The 19063-nt window shown below is 32.1% G+C and overlaps 1 long non-coding RNA gene across 1 annotated transcript; it reads right to left on the bottom strand.

Moving 5' to 3' along the window:
• Positions 1–16001: 16001 nt before the first annotated feature.
• Positions 16002–17337, bottom strand: LOC104646278 (uncharacterized). The gene is made up of 2 exons (XR_740415.4): positions 17161–17337; positions 16002–16297 (listed from the first exon to the last, which is right to left on the bottom strand). It is a non-coding gene; the product is annotated as an uncharacterized lncRNA (long non-coding RNA).
• Positions 17338–19063: the final 1726 nt, after the last annotated feature.

The following is a 19063-nucleotide window of genomic DNA, read 5'->3' as shown; positions in this document are numbered from 1 at the left end:
TTTTTTATGGTGGGACAGACACTGGATGTGATCTAGATTAACTTTGTTTGGTGAATCACCCTTTTTTAGTATGGGACAGACACTCGATTTAACGTTAGCTCACATTATCTTATTTCTAACGATATACTTAATATAGCAACAAAGAAAGAAGAAGAGATGTATGTTGAAAGTGAGATAAGAATGTAAGAGTCTAAAACTATTAATCGTCAGTGTTTGAAAATGGGCATAGCCAAATAAAATTGGCCTATAATGATTTCATATATTATACAAATAAATTGGAGTGAAATTTAATAGCAAATCAGTTCCCCATAATCTCCATAATATAAAAATAATGAAATGAGTGGCGTAGCCAATCAACGATGCCCGATCTATGCCAATTAATTTTCTTAGTCATTTGTTTAACTTAATTGATTAATTATAGATGTGTTACAACAATGAATCGTTGCACTTGTAAGTAAAACGTAGGATCAAAGGAGATCACTGAATTACACAACAACAAGAAGAAAAAGATAGGAAAAAAAAGAATAAAAAAAGGTAGTTCTCATGTTGGGGAGTATAAAATTTTAAAATTTTTGCTAGAGTTGTTCTAAAATAATGTTCATGATTATAAAGTCTTGTGTTAATATAGAAAATTAGTTATATGGTTTGACAGCATTAAAATATGTAATATTCGTACCATAATTCACAAATAATAAATTAGGAAAGTCTAGTGATGTAACTTTCAAGAAATGGCATGTTGTTATAACAAGAGCTTTCCTATATCATGCATAGTCCTTATGTGTATGTGTGCATACACCCAGACTTAGTAATAGTGTATACTAACCCTATAATATTTATTCTTGATTAGTTAATGACTAATGTGGCATATATATACTTGTTTCATATGATTAGGGTATTGGTCATATGAAATAAAGAATGATGTAATGCCTAATTGTGTTCAAGAATATGAAGTGTCTTAAAGCTCAATTACGATGTTAGCTAATGTTGAATTCGAGTTGCTTCCTATTGAGGGGATCATTATAATACATTTACGGGATTAATTTATTTGGTCAGTTATAATAAAATGAAAGTTGTTTAAGGGAAAGTTTGGTTTATGCCAATAAAATGGCTAACAATGTCTTGCCCAAAAAGTTAAATGAAATTGTCTTACAATATTACTTTCAACTTATGATGGGAACATTGAATAATGGTTAATGTAAACACAATTAAGCATACTAATGTCACTTTGAATTCATAACCAAGGGTATGCAAAAATTGGGACAAGTCCCAACATACCCTTTGCAAATGAGCTATGAACATAGTAACTACATTGAACAAAGTTCTTAACGTTTATAAAGAATGGTATAAAGCTACCATAAGACATAAAACATGTTAAGGTGAGTAAAGAAGTAATTAAAAGCTTAAGATATAAAATTGACCTAATATAGAGTGTTAATAGGAGGGAGACAAAACTCAATTAAACTTATTCTATTATGTCAAAAATACCCACATAAAATGGTGTGATAGTCTGTGAGACAAATCTCAGTCACACCATGATGATAATGTAAGGCTTAAGTTAATACTCATCAAGCAAAGAAAGGGATGACTGGTTATCCAAAGAGATAAGTAAACCTCATAACTAAATGCAACTTTGCATAATGTTTGAGTCAACTCTTAAAGATGTAAAGAAAAAGAAGTTGAGCAAAGCACCGATAGATGACCAATGAGCTTGTGCAAGCGCAGTAAGCCACATGAAATTAGTCTTCCACAAAGGTGCGACAAGTAGTCTCTCTATGTCTCCTAGTCTTCGAGCTATGTAATCAGCATAGGATCTTGCCAAAGGATTCCACCTAAGTGAGCTAGGTATGATGGGTTTTTAGTTTGGCAGATGATTCAACCTCTTTTAATTAAGGGGAAAACAATTAACTTGCTTTCACTTTATCCGGTGACACACCATTTTGTAAGGTGGAACAAACACTGGGTTTCATGTTAGCTTACATGATCTAGATTCACTTTGATCGTTGAATCACACTTTTTCGGTGTAGGGTTGACACTGCAATTCATGTTAGCTCTCACGATCTTAATTCTAAAGATATACTTAATAAAGAAAGAAAGAAAGAAGAACATATGTATGTTTAAAGTGAGATAAGAATGTAAGAGCCTAAAAATATCAATCGTCAGTATTTGAAAATGGGCATAGCCAAATAAAATTGGCTTATAATGACTTCTTATATTATACTAATTAATTGGAGTAAAATATATTAGCAAATCAATACCCCATAATCTCCATAATATACAAATGATGAAATGAGTGGCCTAGCCAATAAAGATTGACTTATAAAGATTCTATGCCCAATGTATGCCAAATCATTTCCTTAGTCTTTTGGATTACTTACTTGATTCATTGTAGGTGTGGTACTATAATGAATAATTGCACTTGTAGGTAAAACAAAGCATCGAAGGAGATCATTTAATTACATAACAACAAGAAGAAAAACACTGAAAAAAATAAGAATAAAAAAGGAAGCTCTCGGGTTAGAGAGTATCAAATTTACAGTTTTTTATAGAGTTGTTCTAAAATAATGTTCATGATTATAAGGTCTTTTGTTCGTATATAAAATTAGTTGTGTGCTTTTAATGCATTAAAATATGTAATATTCGTACCATAATTCACAAATAAGAAATTAGGAATGTCTAGTGATGCCACATTCCAGAAATGGCATGTTGTAATAAGAAGAGATTTCCTTGATCATGCATAGTGCTTATGTGTATGTGTGCATAGAACCATACTAATTAAAAGTATGTACTAACCCTATACTATTACTATTTTATAGGCGCAGGTTAGAGAGTAGATTGAAGACTCATCGAAGCGGTTTGGATAAGCGATCTCTAGACTTTTGTAGGTTTTGTTGATTTCGAGGATGCTACACCTATCATTATATATTAGTACTTTAGACTTAGCTGGTGGTGTTGTCCCTAGCATTTCATGTCAGCATTTTATTCAAATCTTTGTATTAAGGTTGTTTGGCAAACTATTACGATATATTGATTTCTTCATTGAATCGCTTATTTGATTGAATATGGTTGTTTATTTTTATCTATTAGAATATTATTATATCTATTAATCATATGAAGTCTATGTATACTTCACTATATTTTAATATTTTTAAATTTTCCGCAAATTTAACTATATGATTATGATGAACGCTAAGAAGAGGCTTGTTTGCAACCTCTTATAGGTAAACGATGCTACTTGCATTCGGATTCAAGAATCCGGGTGTGATAAGACCCCGTTGACGGTTCGTGGGTGAGACCACGGACCATGGATGTGGATGTCGATGGGCTGCCTGTTTTCCTTCCAGCTTTTGGTTAAGTTGAGGGGTGAAGTTGTAAATTCACCACAAGTCTTATTATGTTTGAGGACGGTTGTTTTGAATATTTATGGATATTTTAAGAGTATATAAGTCATTAAACTATCATTATAACCGTAACACCAGAATATAAACATATTCCCTCCAAAAGTTTTTCATAAACATCCATGTGAGTTCAAAGTGAAGATAGAGCTTGAAGGTTGTTCTTTAATGGATTTTATTCATCTATTTTAATTGGTAAGGTATGTGAGTTATTCATATATGGATTTCTATAACCTTAAAGACAATTTCAAAGATGATATTCCATGATTTCAAAAAGAGGAAAAGCCCAATTTCTACTCTAAGTCTTGGTTTCTTGCATAAATGGTTTTCAAACGTTAATATAATATGTTATAGATGTTTAATTGATGTATTCCAATGAATTATACATGAACCCTTCATATTCACAAATCTCTCGAATTTGGTTAAAATATGGGTTATGTGATCATGTATTGAGATTGATGAATTCATGTGTAGATTGTTTTGTGCTTTTGATTCATGCATGGATTATTATTAATTGGTTTATAAGATTTTTCAATTTGATAAATTAAGTATTAAATATTCTTAGATTTTTTGACTCTTAAGCCTATTGAATTAATATTGACTTAATGTGTACGATTATAATGTAGTTTTCTATAGGCTAATGCATAAAGTAAGGATTGTATTCAATTGATTTCTAATTGTCCTTATATTTATAAATATATATTGAATTGAATTAGATTCATTGAATTTTTTTGTTTATATATTGAATTGATGTTCATGGCCATGGTTAAGGGCCTTATGGTATTAAATTGGATGATTTAGCGTTAAAATAGAAGTGGTAAGATGGAGTGGGGGTATGCTGACATAATTCTTTTATTTTTTATATTAATTTTACTTCAAATATGTTATGACTGGTCTGGTCCAATTACAGTGGCAGTGCTATGTGGATTAATGTGGCCTTGTCGGTGTTACATTATTCAATATGATGATCATGTCCTTGTCAACACTACTTTAATTATTATGATGATTTGTGCAGTTGATTATGTGAAGTATGAGCATATCTATCTACATGTGAATTAATGTGAAAGTATGTGTGCTTCTATGTATGTTTGGAGATCTTGTTGACAATGACTTTTTTCTTATATGTGTAGTCTTAGATGTTGATACATGATTGTTCCTACTTGACTATAAGAGTTGTGATGGTTATAATGATGATTATATGATACTGTATAGGATGACATAATGATGATAAGGGTCGTTTCTAAGTTCTTTAAAGAATTATATGCTATATGTGATAAGGTGAAAGAATGTTGTGTCTTGTTTGGTAGACTTGCGTACCTTACTTGATACATGTACGAATGACATATGAATTTGAGATGTCTTGACTAGGTAGAATTAGTATGCCTTTGTTATGATGAATGAATGATATATTTTTACCTTAGAGGATGTTAAGAAGGACATGTACTTGGAAAAGTTATGTGATGAATGTTAAAATTTAGAGTAGTAATGGTATCCTTCATTTAAAGGGATGATGTACATAGGGTTGATTGGATGGAATGACATCATATAATCCATAGGAAAGTCATAATAAGCTATGTTAGTGTCCATTTAAGGGTAGCCCTACCTCTTTGGTAGGTTGAATGTTATTGGGTTATGAACTAGATAAGGAACCCACTTCATGTGATCCTTTAATTTCAATTACTCTATGAGAACCAAGGCTAGCACCAAGTGATTATGTTATGGGAAGTAGCGCTACTTGAGAATGAGACTAGAGTAAAATGTAGCTCTACTTTAGAATTAGACAAGAGTGCATAAAAGCCCTTCATATTCATTAACCATGTGCATACAATGGATATGTATTTTACCCTTGGCAAGTAGAACACCCTCATTGTAGTAGGATAGAACTCCAGATTCAAGTTCAACTATCATGGTCTATGTCGGTTATTGCCTATTCTCATCTCGTGGGATACTTACTAGCATTAGATAAGTTCTATGAAGTTTAGGTTGTTATATGGGACGCTATCTAGGCATTGCATAATAGGCTTTCAAGCGGTTAGTTAGAGTCCCTAGATCTTGTCTAAGACCATTACTTAATGTCATTTATGTGATGAATGAGTCTTAAATGAACTAATCAAAGTAATTATTTAAGTTAAGAATGTATGTTGAATGAATGATTACTTATCTAGAGTAATTAAGGGTTGTCTTGTAATGGCATGAAGGGGGCATAGGAATGGTCACTTGTTATCTTACCCAAATAAGCTTTAAGCATGACTCTAGTTAGGGAATATGACTGTTTATGTCGACATGATACAAACTTAGGAAGTATTAAGGATTATTTAAGTAGTCTTGAAGAGGTCAATCATGGATGGTATCTTCTTGATCTAGTTAAGTAAGTCTTTTAATAGCCTTTGATAAGGAAATGTCATATCATCTTTATGTTGATGTATTAAGTATGCATGATTCTATATTAGGTAGTCTATAGGATCCCTTAATTTCGTGTGTAAGGTATCGTATGAGCGGTTGCTTTACAACTCACTCAAGTTACACTTTGAAGTACCTTTGGTAGGAGACTCTCATGTTCTTATGTTGGTGTCTCGTAAGTGTTTATGTGACTCATCATAAGTAGTCTTTAGGATCATTTAGGCATTCCTAGAGAGGTTGCATGGGAGGTCTCTCTTTGTGTGAATTAAATTTGTCTGAGGATAGATTTAAGTGCGAAAATATAATGCTAGAAGATGTGTAAAGTAAAGTGGAAGAACTTCACTGTAATAGTGAATTTAGTTCACTGTACACTGAAGCGAGTTCTCTGGAAAGTGCTCCTAAAATGTGACATTTTTCTTATATGATTTATATGTGGTTTTTTAGTTGATAAATGTTGTCCTTATGATTATAGTATGATTAAATCAAAATTCATGAAAATCGTATTATTTACAAAATCATCCTTTTTCGTTGTTTTTGAATGGCTTCCATACTTAGTACATCTAATGTGCTAACCCCTTCTTTTCCTTTTTCGATTAAAGTTAAGCGAATTAGAAGTCTTGATGTTCCATGGAGGATAGATAGGTATGTAAGGCTTGAAGACAAAGTATTAGTGAGTCCTCATCGATTCGAGGACAATATCCACATGTCCCTGATGTCATAGAGTTCGTTTTAGTTTCTTGAATGAGATTAGTCCCAAGTGTTGTATACTGCAAAGTTTAGATATGTCACGTAGATGTTATAAAGATTTAATGTTTTAAATAAAACTCTTCCACTTGTTTAATGTTTATGAAAGAGTTATTTGTATGTGAAGAAAATTTTAAATTCTTACCTATTTTAGTATGATTCTTATGCAATGAATGATAAGAGAGGCTTAGATGAATCCACTTGAAATCTCGTTTGTCGTGTGATGACACAAGGATTCCCTAACTTCTAGGGTGTATTTGCGGGTCGTGACACCTATTTCCTCTGCTCTCTATTGAATGAATAGTTTAGTATGTACATTGGTATGTTGATCTTTTAGGGATTTAAGAATGATTTTGTTATGATAAGGGAATATTTAGCTGTTGTCATAGATTTATAGTTTTGATCAAATCTGATTTATGATCCATGCAACTGAAATTAGTTAATGCTCTATGACCTTCTAGTTTCTTTGTTCTTCTACCTTCTTGCAAGCTCTTGTAGTAGCTTATGCATGACTTCATATATGTTTAATATACTATAGCTACTACCTTATACATTAATTGTTGGTGAAAGAGTAGTGATGGCGAGGACGACCAAAGGCTAAAAGATTGGTAAGAATTGCTCTGTCTTCTACTTAGCTAATTATCTATAGTATTGTCAATGAACCTTTGTATGGTAATGTGTGGTATGGTCCACTTATGGTGAAGGTGTTTACTTTATTGTCATTATATATGTGTTGATGAATACATGAGTGTGTGGTTTTCATGACCACACTATGTGGATCATATGCCTACTTTTCTATTTTAGTCTAATCTAGGTTGTATGGCTATTGCATATGCAACTGTATGAATATTTTGGGGCTTCATTAGGTTCTTCCTTCGATGAGTATAAAGGGTTAATAGTCCCTTTACCATGTACCCTATATGAGTGTGTGAACACCTAAGGTTAGGAGTCCTGAATGTAATGTGAAGATTTCCTTGTCTCCTATGCTAAATTGTGATGTATGGTATAGGCCTGAAAGGGTAATATAGTCCTAAGAGGATAACTTCCTCAATGTGTTGGTTGATATACATATCTTGATCATGTTAATTAATGTACAGACACACTCAATCATTATTCATTCTTGCAATGTAGTAAAAAGTCATAGTGTCTAATAAAAGGTAATTCTCATATTTATTGAATATCTTCTACTATGCATGTAAAATAAATGTATGTGAATTATAATAGGTATTGATTAACTGTGATGAATTGTTAGGTTTACTAGTATGGGCATGGGTATGGTACCCTTTATATCCATTGCACATCTGTACCTTGAAAGGATAGTTCCTATATTTAGGTTCTATGTACATGAAAATGAATGTATGAAGATGTTATGAATATGTTTTATATGCTATATGTGGAGTATGTGGTATGATGATGTATGATTATACTTAGTGGCTAAATATGTTCATATGAAAAAATGGCTCATATAGTTACGCTTGTACCGTTATGCATGAATAAAATGAGGTATGAACATATGTGTCTTTAAAGTGTTATGTGAAAGGTTTGCTCACAGATAAGTATACACACATGTATGAAGATCTAAGCAATAGAGGAGGCTTGAAAGGCGTGTTCAACTGTATCCTGAACTAGATAGGTGCTTACATATTCTAGGTCCATGTAAAAGTGTTTCTCACATGATATAGATTGATTAATTCTCATCTATTACCTATGACCTAAGCATATAACGGGATGACTCTCCTAAGCATAATTTTATAAGGTAAAGTTAATAAAAGACTTTTCAATAAACCAAACTTAGCTTATCTCCTACATGAAATGAAGTGAGGGATGTCCCTTCCCATTGTAGGAGTGTAGCTCACCATAATCGTTATGTGGTGGATAACTACAACGCCTTAATATGAATAGAGAGGGTTTTCAAAAGAGATTAGTCATAATGTCCCATTTTTCATAAAGATTATTTTCACATATATGCCTCCAAGTTCCATAACTATGCTTGCCACATAGGATCTAGAAAGTGAATCAACTAGTATTCTAGCATGTGTTAATCTTATACCTTGGATATGTAGGAGAACCTTCCATTAATATAAGGATCTACAACACCAAATTCATTGCTTAGCACATATGGTCTTAGTGTAACTTAAGGCAATAGTTTCCGTAAAGTAAATTGAACGGTGGAATTAAGTAAGGACCCTAAATAGGATAAACTAGGGTTAGTTGCTTAGTGTAAGTGGGGGTATGGGACTTAACCTATGCATCACACAAGTGGCTCTAAACCTTTATTGATTAACCTTTAAGTTGTCTTATACCATAAACTTATCATAGGTAATAGGAGATTAACTCCTTCTATAAACATGATCATGAACTATTTAGGATCAGATGAGAATTTCCTTTCATCATAACCGTTTGTATGTGAGCTTAATATAACATAATCACCTTGCGTAAAGCATACAAGAGGAGGTCGTAAACTTTCATTTTCGTATTCTTATAATGTTCTCACATTTATCATGTTCACAGCCCAAAATATGTTGATAGCAACATCAAGAATAAATCATTAGCATATTATAATCATTCGTAGTCTAATGTAAATATCATAGAGAAATCACAACATTAGAAGACTTACCTCATGCTTCCAAGTACCTTATTCAACTACTTACGTTCCATTTTCAATAATCATAACAATAACATACTGAATTACTCTACAACATAGTTAATACCAACTCATATATTGATATACAAGATAAATTCCTAAGGTAGAATTAGGGAAAGGGTCATTAAATATTTATTTCAGGTATTTTTTCAAGGCCTAACCTTTACATGTAATCAAGTAGTAGAAACATCCCATTTGAAACCATAAAGTTGAGAAAGATGATGCATCACACGAAATTCAAACATTAATTATCAAATTCTCAAAAATTTTCATGAAATAAACCATATAAAATCTTTTTTTTCACTAGATGTCATAAATCTATAGTTAGGAAGAAAACTCGTTTTGTAGAGTAAAAACCCTACAATTTGATTTCTTGAAAACAAACTTCTGAAGGACCTCATCGGTAAAGGAATCCCAAGTGTGAAAAACCCATACCTTATAGATGAATAATCCATGAAACTTTATTAGAAACCTTGAAGTCTTTGTATTGATAAGATCTTCTTGTTCTTCAATGGAGTTCCGAAAATAGAGTGTTTCGTGAGAGATACGTAATTGCATTTGAATCTTTTTTGGTGACGTGTAAAAAGTAGTCTAATAGTTACCTAGTTACCATATATAGTCTTCCTATGGAATACCTAAGAGACCCTTCACTTATAAAGATATTTTTTTATGAAGTTAAATTACCATAAATACAACATTAATTAATCTGAGATATGGCTGCGCATCGAGGGGCCAATTTCCGTTATTTTTCTGAATTTTTCGGTTGAGACAGTGATGTGCGTATCAGCCTCACCTCGCTTTCTTGTTCGCGCAGGCTACTTTTGCATCCTGCCTACTAATGTTGGGTTCCTCCCAAGGACCCTTCGGGTGGTCCTTGTGTTGCCTTTACCGGATGTTTGGAACCTTTATACTACACACTAACTATATAAGGTATTGTCACAAGCTTTGGACTTCTTTTGACGCTTAGAAACATTCACAATACTTCATGCATGTCTATGAGTAGGGTAGATTTTGTGACGACTAAGGAAAGACTAGTTCTCCTATTCATCATTTCCTATTTTTATGCATGTAAGTATAGGATTGATAAAGTTATGAGTATATGTTAATAGAGATGTTTATGTGAAGGTAGATCTAACATTATATGCATACGCACATGATGCATGATTATGTGCAAGGGCATTTTCTGATGAATTAGAATCTATGATGAAAGGGCATTCTCTTCTTAGAATCCTTTGAGCTATATGATGTATTAAGGAGAAAGATCCAAAGCCTTTTTTATGAATTAATGCCCTAAAGGCTTATATATGTTTAAAAGAGAGAAAGAACCTATCACCGAGTGAAATTGACAAATGAGAGTGGGAGCTTCACGTTAGTAAGTCCTACATCCAACATGGGAACCTTTGCGTTTAGCAAGTTCAGGTTCCTAACATTGATGTTGTCTCATGAGATGGAAACCTCCACGCTAGTAAGTCAAGGTTTCTAGAAGAAATCTCCATGTTCCATAACTATGTTACATCATAGGTTATAACTTGTGTATACAACTTATATAGCTATGTATGATTAGTTTCACCTTAGGAAACTATTAACTCTCCCTTTTCGGTGTGGGAGTATAACATCGGATTCCATGTAGCTCACATGGTCTATATCGCTTATGGATATGTCTCCCGAAGGTTAATAAATAAACCTAGATAAGAATATGATTTCTAGTCTAAATTCCTTTAGGAGTTTACTTAGCATATGTAGGACTATGGACCATATCTATGCATTTTAGTATATGACTTCAAGAATGGATAGGATTGGAGTCTCTAATGAAGTAAAGACTTATATTATTTATGAATTGTTTGAATTCATGTTAAGTGACTTTGCTATGTAAGGATATGAATTGTGAACATGAATGTGAACTTCACTGATGGCTTCTATGTGATTTTACTTAGTACATGTGAAGGTACGGGACTCTATGTTTACATTGCACACGTAAGCTTGTGAAAGGCCTATGAGGGTGGTTTACCTATGATATGAACTAAATGATTTATGACAAAGGTTGTTGTAAAGAAAAGAGTCCTTATATGATGCTATGAAGTATGTGGCTTTATGTTTTGTTATAAATCAAAGTGTTATGACTTTTGACTTTTTAAATATGTTATGCCTAGTCTAAGTTGACTTCTTAGGTACACCTGATGATACCAACACATTGCACTAGTTTGACTTAGGAGTTGTGTTAGGTGATGGTTTTTATGTGAAGTTGATATTTATGATGTGCTTATGACATGTGAATATATGTGGTTTATATTGACGTTCACATTGACGATAATGTTGACATTCACATTGATGTTCACGTTCGCATTGACATTTATACTAACATTTACGTTGGCGTTGATGCTAATGTTTGCATTGACTTTTACGCTGATATTTACGTGTATGTTGACATTCAAATTTGCATTAACATTGATGTTGATATTCATATTAAAGTTGAATATGAATATTACATTGATTTTCAATTTTACATTCACGTTTATGTTGACATTGATGTTCAATTTTACATTCACGTTTACATTGATTTTGATGACCACGTTTGTGTTTACCAACACAAAGACGTCTAAATGGACGATAGGCATTGATATTGATGTTGACGTTTACATTGGCATTCACGCTGATATTTACATTAATGTTCAGACTGGCATTTAAGTTTATGTTGATGTTGACATTGACGTTGACGTTCACATTCACATTGATGTTAATATTCATGTTTATGTTAACGTTCACGTTAATGTTCACATTGACATTCACATTTATGTTGACATTGACGTTCACATTCAGATTTTCATTTACATTGACGTTCACGATGACGTTGATGTTCACATTGACGTTCATGTTTACATTGACTTTTACATTCACGTTGATGATGATGCTCGCATTTATCAAAATATTGATATTTATGCTCATGTTGACATTCACGTTCATGTTGAAATAGACGTTTTTGTTCACGTTTACACTGACGTTAACATTCACATTGACTTGGACATTATTGTTTACATTGAATATTACATTGATTTTCAAGTTGCTGTTTATATTGCCATTCATATTTATGTTCATGTTGATGTTTACGATTATATTGGCATTGAAGTTGATGTTCACATTGACATTTAAATTGAAATTACCGCTGAAATTCAAATTTACATTGACATTAATGTTGAGATTCACGTTCATATTAATGTTTATATTGATGTTCACATTGATGTTTACATTGACATTTACATTACCGTTGACGTTGGCATTCACATTAACACGAATGTTTATATTTATGTTGACGTGCATATTTGTGCTAACATTTACAATGACGTTGGCCTTTACATTCACATTCACATTAACGTTTACATTCAAGTTAACGTTGACATTGATGTTCTTGTAAAAGTTTATGTTGACTTTCATGTTGACGTTCATGTTAATGTCCATGTTGACATTCATGTTGAGGTTAACATTGACGTTGATGTTGACGTTGACATTGACGTTGACATTGAAGTTGACATTGACTTTGTCTTTGATGTTGATGTTGATGTTAAAATTAATGTTGATGTTTACATGGACCTTTACGTTGATGTTGACGTTGACATTCACATTATATTGATGTTGACTTCACATTACATTGACATTGACATTAACATTAACTTTGACGTTCATGCTAACTTTCAAGTTGACGTTCACATTTATGTTCCCATTGAAGTTCATATATGAGTTCACGCTTATGTTGATGTTAACGTTAACACCAACATTAAGGTTTATGTTGACGTTCAGAATTGACTTTCACATTAATGTTAATGTTTACGTTAACATTCACACTTACATTTACGTTTGCGTTGATGTTGATATTTACGTTGACATTCATGTTGATGTTTATGTACGTTGACATTCATATTTACCTTTACATTGATGTTGACGTTCACTTTAACGTTGACATTTACGTTTACATTTTTATTTATGTTGACTTTAATATTCACATTGATATTCACATTGACATTCATATTTACGTTCATGTTCCCGTTCACGTACACGTTGATGTTGATGTTCACATTGACATTCATTTTTACATTGACGTTTACAAAGATTTTGACAATAAGGATTCAATATACAAACAAGTTGACATTTACATTAATATTAAAATTGACGTGCATGAATATATTGACGTTTACATTGATGCTGACATTGACTTTAACTTTAAAGTTGACATTGACTTTTACATTTGTTTTGATGTTGACGTTTACATTTACTTTGATGATCACTTTGACGTTGATTTATATGTTGACGTTAGTGTACATGTGACCTTCACACTTATGTTGATGTTGACATTCATGTTCACATCGATGTTGACATTCACGTTCACATTATATTTAAGCTCACGCTCACTAGACATTGACGTTGAGGTTCACATTGATGTTGACATTCACATTGACGTTGATGTTCATGTTGAAGTTCACATTGACTTTAACGTTTACATTGACGCTCACATTAACATTCACGTTGATGTTAAAGTTGACATACATGTTCATGCTATGGTTTACATTTATGTTAACATTCACCGTTAAGTTGACGTTTACATTGATAGTGACATTAATGTTGACGTTGACATTAATGTTGATATTAACTTTTATATTTATTTTGATCTTTAAATTGACGTTGACTCTTGCATTTATGTTGACATTAACCTTAACGTTGACAAGATGTTCACGTTGATGTTTACGTTAACTTTGACGTTCACACATATGTTTATCTTTACGTTGACGTTCATAATAATGTTTACATTGACATTGATGTTTAATGTTTATGTTGAGGTTGATGTTAACGTTAACATTGATATTGACGTTGACATTCATGCTGACATTGATAGTGATATTGACGTTGACTTTCATATTTTATGTTTACGGTGACGTTGAAGTTTACGTTCACATTTACGTTAACAATCAAGTAGATGTTGATATTGATGTTGACATTAATGATGACGATGACGTTCGCATACACGATCACATTAATCTTGATGTAGATGTTAAGGTTCACGTTGACGTTCACATTAACATTGACGTGATGTTCACGTGATGGGCACATTGACGTTAACATCAATATTGATTTTTACATTCATGTTAATATTCTTATTCACGTTGATGTGGATATTCACATTTTTGTTTACATTTACATTTTTATTTATATTTACATTCTCATTTACATTAATATTCACATGGAAGTTCACACTAACATTTACATTTATGTTGATGTCTATATTCCATTGATATTCACGTTCAAGTTAGTGTTCCTGTCCAAGTTTACATTGAAGTTTTCTTTCATTTTACATTGATGTTGACGAACATGTTCACATTAACGTTTATGTTGATATTGACATTGATGTTTATGTTTACATTGACATTCACATTTTTTTCATGCTCGCATTGATGTTCATATTGATGTTTACGTTGATCATGATGTTCACTTTGATTTTTATGTTGACATTTAATTGACTTTGATGTTGACGTCGATGTTAATATTGACATTGATGTTGGAGTTAACATTGACGTTTATGTTGATGTTGATGTATACGTTTATGTTGGTGTTAACGTTGACATTGACATTTACATTTAAGTTGACGTTCACATTAACATTCACGTTCATGTTCACGTTAAAGTTAACGTTTACATTGAAGTTAATGTTTGTGTTGATAATCATATTGATGTTCACGTTGACTTTGATGTTTATGTTGACATTCACGTTAACATTCATGTTGGCATTCATGTTCACATTTATGTTTCCATTGATGTTCACATCGATGTTTAGGGTAATGTTCACATTGACATTAACATTTACGTTCATGCTGACATTTACGTCTACGTTGATATTAATATTGAGATTAACGTGCACTTTGATGTTCATGTCGAAGTGGACATTGACGTTGACGTTGACGTTAAAGTTGGCATTCATATTGACGTTGATGTTCACGTTGACGTTGATATAGATGTTGAGTATTATGTTGATGTTGACATTAACTTTAATATTGATGTTCACGTTGATGTTATCATTGACATTAACATTGACATTGACGTTGACATTAATTTTTATATTTATGTTCATAATGATGCTGACATTTACATTTATATTTACATTGATGTTTACATTAACATTGACATTGACGTTCACATTTACATTTTCATTTTTGTTGAGGCTGATATCACATTGACGTTAACGTCTATGTTTACATTGAAGTTTTCATCAATATTTACCTTGACATTGATGATCACGTTAACATTTACGTGATGTCGACATAAACATTGACGTTTACGTTTACATTAAATTTTACATTATCGTTGATATTCACGATGATGTTAATATTGATGTTGATGTTCATATTGATGTTTAGGTTGATGATGACATTAATGTTGATGACAACATTAATGTTAAATTGACTACGCTGTTGACATCGATGTTGACGTTGTCATTGATGTTGATGTTGATGTTATTGTTGACGTTTATATTTATATAGATGTTTACATTTTTGTTGATGTTTGTGTCAATGTTAACATTTAAGTTTACGTTGATGTTCACATTGACGTTGATATTAATATTCACAATGATGTTCACGTTAACGTAACGTTCATGTTGATGTTGATGTTTACGTTGACATTCACGTTAACATTGACTTTCACATCATCATTCACATTGACGTTAACCGTGAAATTTCATCACATCCGTGGAGCTCTCCATAGAAGTAACATGGCGTACCTGACTTCTCGTAGAACTTATAAAAGCCCATAGTTATCATTCATCGCATTATTATATGTAAATTTAGAGGAAAATATAAAACTTCTCAGCGCATCATATGCGAGAAATATTACATCATATTTACAGAATATCATCATACTTAGTTAAAGATTGTAGTCTCTTTTTGCCATCCTAGACTCAATATCATAAGAGTACTTTAGGGACACGACTCGTACAACATAATACATAAGTAGACTTATTCATAACTCTATAGTAAACTAGACGTTAGGACATCCTTGGTCTTAAGGATTCCTTTCCTTGAGCTTGTGGATCACATATTAAGCTCATTTAAAGAGAACATCATTTTGGCATCCTTAACCTACACTTTGTGTAAAGAGTATAGAAGAATGGAGTTAGTACAAGAATACACTAAGTATGGAATCCATCCAAAAACATGCATTAAAATGGACATTTTCTTGAAATCATACTTCATGTCTTTTGAGTAAATTTTCATAAGACCTTTATGTAATAGCATTTGCATCATGCACATACTTCATATATAAATATTTAAAGGACAAATATCATATAAAATGACACATAAAATTTAAGCCATATTTAAGGTCACATTACAGTAACCAACTTTCCGTTTACGGTAAGCATATTCTTTTTTAATAGTTAACATGTTTACTTTAACTTCATAACTTCCCATGTTATGCTCTATTAATACTTGGTGCAATGAATCACCTGAAGGCCACAAGGAAAATAAAACCTAGAACTTACACAGTCCACACATACCATCATAGAAGTTTAATACATCAAAGTTACATTTAAGTCAATAGTATAACCATATTAAAGGAAGCTACATCAACTTGCACATATTCATACTTCATTTCACATTAATACAATGTAAGCCCTTAGTGAAAATACTACTCTATACCTACTAGTGCAATGTATATGTAAAGACCCATAACAACATAACACTTAGTAAACCTATCATAAGACTACAAGCCTTAAGATCCAATTCATACATCAATATAGTATGTGAGGAAAATTTCATTCCTGTATACAACCTTGATCATGTAGTCATTAAGACCAATCTAGTTAATATAAGTACATGACCACATCGCATAATTCCATTAGGACTCATACCATGCTCTTCATCACAACAAGTAGACAATTATTACAAAGTTTGCATCGAAATTGCGGAAATAGTAAAAAGTGCAGAGATAATCAAAGACTTACAAAATAGGAAAACTTCTTTGTTGATCTTCAAACATTTTACAGCAAGAGAAATAGATAGAGGATTCAAGAAAAATTTATGTTCGTGAATTTTCTGATGCTTTCAATAATTTATTACATCGCCTTATATAATCGAAAGAGGGTAAGGAAAATCGTAAAGCTTATTTTCTTATTGGCTCTTCGTTTTGCTCCACTGCTTTTGCTTTTTATAAAGAAAGATAACTTCTTTATTTTCCTCCACTACTTTTTCTTGTGAGAAGGCATCTTTTCCTTTCTAATTTATCTTTAGTAAAGTCCTTGTCTAGAACCTTTATTGCCTATTGTTGATGATAAGCTCCTACTTGGCCATGCTTTGTAGGTGTTGACTGGGTCCTCTGATTTTTGATGATGAAATTCTTTATTCCATTTTAATTATCTTAACAAAGATTCCATCTCTTTGAGACTCCTTTGTTTCTTTCTTAATAATTTTGATCGTTTAGATCTCTATTAGAAAGACTAATTAGTCCGGTCATAATACCTCAATTAGAATTTAATCAAATGGATTTAAATATGAAATTTCTAAATCCTTTGGATTTATAATATAACCGTTGTCATCGCTTTGAGAGGATGCTTCTTCAAGAAGTACATTAATTGCAACTTCATCTGAATTATCATCTAACTCAAATAGAGATTTTTCAAGTCTCTTCTTCAATTCACTCTTTGAGGGTGAAACTTTTGATAATGTCTTCTTACTTGAAGATGGAGGTGTATCTTTTTGGCTGGAGACCAACCTTTGAATGGAAATCTTAAGAAAGAAACTTAATCCTGTCAAAATCTGCAATAACAAACGTCAAACTGATAATATAAGATAAACATTTTTAATGAAAAACATACAAAGCTTTATATTCTATTGTCGTGTTTATATGCCTTCGTAGATCTTAAACTGAGTATATTTATCAGAAAATAGTCGATACATTACTTTTTATTTTCCACCAAAGCAGCTCCACCATTCGTAGAACCATCTTAAGATAGTAGAAGCTGTAACTTCTGCACAATATATCATAAACCATGTGTGGGTTGTAAATCTAAGATACGTGGACTTTATCTAGGCAATCTTATAGTCATACCAAATATAGTTTTGTGGGTTAAATCTCATAGAGAGATTAATAGAAGTTTCGAAATGGTTTACAGGCCAATTGAAAGGAGAAAAAATATTTTTATTTGTGAACTTAGAGTAAGCAACGCTATCTGGGTCAGATTTGTCTGCTAACTAATGTCCAATCTCAATTGATCCTAGATAGAAAAGGATAAATTGAAATTATCTTCTGGTTTTCAACGAATTATCTGTTTCTATATAATTCTTGTTTGTATAAATTGGTTTTAGTAGATTTTTTTATCTAATACCCTTCATATTTATTGTCTAAATCATGGATAGGAAAAACCTAATGAGAAACCATTGCAAATTTCTCTTTCTCTTTGTGAGTAGTTTTGACACTAATTGGAGAGACTGATTCTGCAAAACATTAACAGTCACTTGATTGCTTTTGAGAAAATCTAAGTTCTCCGCTTGGTGATGAAGATGATTTGGGATCTCTTTCCTTTAGAAAAGGCTTCTTCAAGATCAACAATTTTGATGAACTATTATGAGGAAATTTAGGAGGAACGATTGGAGACCGTTGGGCTAAAGCCGAATACTTGCTTAAGTAAGGCCTTGTATGATTTATTTCATACCTTATTTGAAATGGTCGTGATGCTCTTATTGGGCCACTTATATTGGGCCTCGCTGGTTTTTTACCCGCTATGGGCCTAATCTGTGGTCTGCTCATGTTTACCCAGCAAGAATTCAATAGTTAGAAAGTCTTGTAAAGAATTATTTTCACCTTTAATAAATTCGATTTGGAAAGCGAAGCTCGCTAATAAGGCTTGC

This window comes from Solanum lycopersicum, chromosome 3 (assembly GCF_036512215.1).
Source record: "Solanum lycopersicum chromosome 3, SLM_r2.1".
Lineage (NCBI taxonomy): Eukaryota > Viridiplantae > Streptophyta > Magnoliopsida > Solanales > Solanaceae > Solanum > Solanum lycopersicum.
The sequence above is the reverse complement of the archived record's forward strand: the minus strand, read 5'-3'. Positions and strand labels throughout refer to the sequence as shown.